The sequence below is a fragment of the Chenopodium album genome, chromosome 6 (assembly GCF_948465745.1).
Source record: "Chenopodium album chromosome 6, dcCheAlbu1.1, whole genome shotgun sequence".
Taxonomy (NCBI): Eukaryota; Viridiplantae; Streptophyta; class Magnoliopsida; order Caryophyllales; family Amaranthaceae; genus Chenopodium; species Chenopodium album.
Window position 1 is genome coordinate 26813909 of NC_137839.1, and position 6000 is coordinate 26819908.

The following is a 6000-nucleotide window of genomic DNA, read 5'->3' on the forward strand; positions in this document are numbered from 1 at the left end:
ATAATAAAAACTTTTTTTTTCTGGTATTATAATCAGAATTTGGGGTTTTTTTTTTGTGGTGTTTTTCTAAAATTTCCTAAAAATTATAAGCATGTAATTTATTTTCACAAACAAATCTGGAAAAAAATTGAAGAAGAAGAGATGAGCATAAAGAACAATGGAGGAGAGAGAAGAGCCTTAGAAATTGGAGATTTCAAAGATTGTGAAACGAAAATAAAAATAAAAATATTGTAAAAAAAATAGAGCAAATTGATTACACAAATACTGAATATTAAAAATTATAAACATGTAATGTATTTTTAAAAACAAAATTAAAAAAAAAAAATAAAGAATAAGATAGGAACATGAAGACTAATGGTGGAAAGAGAAGAATGGAGGAGAGAGAGAAAAGAGAAAATTAGGCCAAAAAAAAAAATTGGGTTTTGTTGAAATGAGAGAGGAGAGAGAGCGGGGTGGTTGGGGAGAGTAGGGACGAAAATTTGAATTTGAGTTGAAATTTTCAAATAAAATTTCATATTTTTGTTTTTTTTGGGACTTAAATGAAGAGCCAATGAAATGGCGATGCACCATTTGTGTATGTCTGGCTTACATACACTCAGTGTATGTGTAGCCTTGCGTCTATAATAAAAGGATGTACACTCCTTGGCTTAAGAGCCACGTTTGAGCTTGTTGTTTGATGCGTGGAAACTTACCCAAACATGTTTGATTTTCTTTTTTCTTTTTACTTATCAACATGCGGTTAACTATAAGTCGCCACGTGACACGCCATTTGTATTATTGGGAGTATTAAAAGAGGATCCTTTATTGATATATAAGGAAATAGAGGATGAGAAAAAGTAGAGGATGGAAAAGTAGGGTATATGAAAGAGAAAGAGCGGAGTCAAAATAATAAGAAGAGAGTAAATTAGAGGACGATGATATGATGAGGACACTGGGTGTCCCTGATCTAAGGAGTACGTGTTAAAGTGCTCCAATATATAAATGTGAGAAAATATTCTTTTTGTTTTAATGGAGACTTTTCTCACTTTGCTCTCTCATTTCTTTGTTTATCACATCAATAATTTCTAACATGTTGAAGATAGTTAAAATGTATCCTCTTGGTATTATCTCATTGATCATTGTTGTGATTTACTCACCTTGATTAGCAGCTTGTGATAGTGTTAATCTGGTGCTAAGGTAAAAATTGTTGGGAGCTAGCAGAGCAACAGATAAACAGAAGAATAATAAAATACGAAACAACAAAAAAAACAACACACAAGATTTTTACATGGAAAACCCCTCCTCAATAAGGGGAAAAACCACGGTCCGGATCTCCACGGATGAAAACAACTTTACTAGCAATAATATCGGGAGTACAATGACCACTACTACAATTACAATATTAGATACAATGTATTTTAGAATAGTATACACTAAGTACCCTTTAACGTTGGTACTTATACTAATTCTAAAATACCCCTCACACTAAAATTGTGTTTGTCTCTCTATCACTTCCTCCCTCACTACTATAGCTATGCACTACTTCTTTTGCTGGTATTCTTCTACTTTTCTTGATTACCCAAACTCACGGCACTTTGCTACATTATATAGGGCTGGCAATCCCTGACTCGACCCGATAACCCAACACGAACCCGACCCGACCTGAACCCGAACAACCCGAATTCGACTCTATTTCACCCAAATTTCATATTTCATAATAATATTAAGTTTTACACTATTTTTGATAATTTATAAGCATAGCCCAAAATCAACCCAAAATCTGACCCGAACCCGACCTGCTAGCCCGAATTGCCACCCCTAACATTATATAGTAAAATACCAAGCTTCCTCTTCAAACCTTAAGTTTCCACCAACTTGCCAAATAAATGCAAGTATACAAAGTCAAGGTTTTCTTTAAAAACCTTCTGCCACGACCTCAGTACTATTGGACTTTCAAGTCCCCTAATTTACTACTACTCCACCGTCCAACTACATGCATGCATTCTCTCTCTCTCTCTCTCTTTTTACTTTTTTATTTTCTTTCTTACACCATTATTATTATTACTACTAACAATAATACTTAGTTGTGATTTGGGAAGATTAAACCAACAAATTCCTCCCTCGACCCAAATCACCAAACACTTCTAATGCATCACAAAAACGGACCCTCTTCTCGAAATTTGTCACGGTCTTGTTATTGTGGTCTTGAACTACTCAACCCTCCTAATAAAAAATATTGTTATTGGTCTTCTCACCTTGCAACACCAAGCGGTTGCCTCGGTACACCTTACACCACCTTCCACTACCAACGTACCTACGCCCGTGCTTTGTCAACTCTCCTAACGATATCAAGTTGGTATATGCCCTAGGTACAAACCTCACATTTTGAATGGTCCGAAAAACACTATCATAGAACCTCAACCGCACACTACCTATGCCTTCAACTTTGAGGTTATGTCCCATATTGATGTTCCCGAACTCACCTTCTTGTTGTAAGATGTTAAACATCACCTTGTCTCGACACACATGTATCGAAGCGGCCGAATCTAGTACCCACTTATCATGACTCACACTATCCTTATCATCATCCATCTTCCCTTGAAACTGCCTCAAGGTTTTCAAATCTTCCTTCACCTTTGGGCAATTAAATTGTAGATGATCTTTCTCATGACAATAATATCACTCAACATTGCTATAATCTCTCGGCCGAGATTTCGATCTACTTCTTTGGTCATCTCTCCTTGACTTGTTCCTCCCTATCTCGGAACCCTCCACAGCTAGTGCTTGATCATGGTTGTATGAGGCACCTCCATCAATTTTTGTCATCATACGCTCATTCTCCCTCACAATTGTTATTCCTTCATCTAGATTAATCTTCTCCCTTCCCACAAGCAATGTCTACACAATCGGCTTGTAAGATTTCGGTAATGAACCCAATAACAAGAGGGCTTGCTCTTGATCCGGAATTTTCTCATCGGCATTCTACAACTGGCACACTAACTGAGTAAAACAGCTAATGTGGTTTTGCAAATTTGTATCGTTCTCCATCTTCAACTGGTATAACTCCCACCGTAAACATAATCGGTTGGTAAATGACTTCGAAGCATAAATGCTCTGCATCTTTTCTAACAAGACCTTTGGATCTGTCTCAGTTAGAAAATTATACTTAATCTCCGAAGCAATTGCCAACCGGATCGTACTCACCGCCTTCTTCTTCTTGGATGCCCACACGGCATCATCCAAATTTGCGGGTTTCTTCTTCTCCAAAGCTGCATCCAAATTCTGTTGCACCAACAAGTCTTCAATAGTGCTCTTCCATACCATAAAATTGATTTTCCTGTCAAACAAGGGAATTTCAAATTTTGGTCCCCTCGTGGCCATCGTACTTTATCAGTTCTTTCTCTACACGTTGCTCTTCCCCCTACGACAGGTCTTCTAACCTCGGCTCTGATACCAATTGTTGGGAACAGAGCAACATAAAAACACAATATCGGAGGAATAATAAAATAAGAAACAATAAAAAACAACACACAAGATTTTTACGTCGAAAACCCCTCCTCAATAAGGGGAAAAACCACGGTCCGGATCTCTACGGACGAAAACAACTTTACAAGCAATAATATCGAGAGTACAATGACCACTACTACAACAACAATATTAGATACAATATATATAAGAAAAGTCTACACTAAGAGCACCAACATTTAAGAGAAAGCTACAATCCTTTCCCAATTTCTCTCTCCTTTCCTCCACTGGACACATCACACTCGCTTTGTTCCACATCACTTCCCACTATCTCCGTCCTTTAACTTATCCTCTTTTTTTTTTTTAAATATTTCCAACATCAATGAGTATCCTTTCCCATTTACTCTCTCCTATTTACATATACCCCACCATAATTTTCTCTCCTATTTACACACTTAATTATTACATATTGAAGTTTGTAAATTATTATTATTATTATTATTATTATTAATCGAACAAAAATACGTCAACTAATACAATTTCACATTAATATAAAAAAGGAAAAATTGTCAATAATAATACAACCTTTGGCCCTTTTTTTTTTATTTTTTTATTTTTATTTTTTTTTTTTATAAATAATACAACCTTTGACTTATACCTAAATATTATAAACTTTAGGGGGTCTCAACTTTAAACAAGACAAAACCGGAAGCAACCTGATAAACAGGTTACCAATGCCACGTGTCGCTATATGATTGGTTTAAATAATTTGTTTTTATTTTTTTTCTTTTTCTCTCTCCTTTCCCCAATTACCACCATTGCTCCACCCAACCCCACCACTACTGCACAACTCCGATCTCTATCCTTACCACTTAAACCTGCCTCTCCTCTTCCCGACCAACGTTATCAATCTCAGTCCCCTTCCACTGGTCCAAAACTCCCCACCACACCATAACAGGCCCAATTCCCGACCACCGCTGTCAACTCCCACCACAAAAAAACACCCACACTTCCCAATTCCTACCCTTTCTGACCAAAGAAGCCCCGAATCCTCACCTTCTGGACCACAACAGCCCCGATTCTTCCTCTTCCGGACCACGACAGCCTTGATTCCTCCCTTCCCGACCACCGATTCCTCCCCCTTTGTCCATTATCAAAACCCCTTCAAATTCTGCAAAATCCACAAACAATTGGGCCGGGAAGGTAACTTTAGCAGTTGCCAGCTGGGTGGGGATTGGGGAAGGGTAGAGTTGGGGTTATCGGAGGTTTAGGCCGTCGAGGATGTGCGTGAAGGCAGGCTTAGGGGTGGGGAGGTGGGTGACCACCATGGCTGACAGGGGGAGGGAGTTGGGAGGGATTTTTTTTTTTTTGAATAAATTTTTTTATTTAAAAAATCAAACTTTAAAATTTAGACCAATTATACAATGACACGTGTCATAGGTAACCGGTTTAATAGGTTACAAGTTTTTGGTCTTGTTTAAAGTTAAGACCCCCCAAAGGTTGTAATATTCAGGTATAATCCAAAGGTTGTATTATTTTAAAAAAAAAAACGGGCCAAATGTTGTATTATTAATGGCAATTTTTCTTATTAGTAAAATACGAAATACATGAATTAAAAGACATAAATTAACAATATGAAAAACACGGATGAAAATAAGCAACAAATATAACACATGTAATTTAAAATTATTAAAATGCTAATTTTCAACCGAGCTCATTGACCTTGCCCATAAATGGTCAACCAAGTCGTTCTTTAATGCCTCATGAACTTGTCTATCGTGAATATCCCCTCTTGAAGCTATCAATCTACTAAAATTATCAGGGTCATACTGCCCAAGAGTTATGGCAAATATTGTTGCATTTCTGGTTAAGGAAGACCCTGACATATTTTCAGGCTATTCTTGGGTAAATTCAAGTGGATCTTTATAGTTTAAATATGTATCACGCTCGTCCTCAACTATCATGTTGTGGATGATGCAAGTCATCATGATTTTCCACATCAACACTACACTCCATGCAAAGCAGACTTCCTAATTATTGCAAACTGAGCTTGTAACACACCAAATGCACGCTCAATATCCTTTATAGCACTCTCTTGACGTGTAGTGAATAATCTATCCTTTAAGTTTTGTGGGGCTGCAATAACGTCTATGAATGTCGACCATTTTGGATAAATCCCATTTGTGAGATAATATCCTTTGTTGTAACTATTTTCGTTAACAATGAACATAACTTATAGAGCACGATTATTTATTATATCATCAAACACTGGAGAACATTGAAGTACATTAATGTCGTTGCAAGATCCAGGCGTCCCAAAGAAGGCGTGCCAAATCCACAAAACCCTGGAAGCAATTGCTTCTAAAATAACGGTCACCGATTTTGATCTTCCTTGATACATTCCTTTCCATCCAGCTGGATAATTTTTTCAGACCCAATGCATGCAATCAATGCTTCCCAACATGCCAGGAAAACCTCTACCCTCCCCCTCTAAGGAGGTGTTAGATATCTTCCAATGTTGGCTTGCGAAGGTACTCAGTTGCAACCGTCGACAAA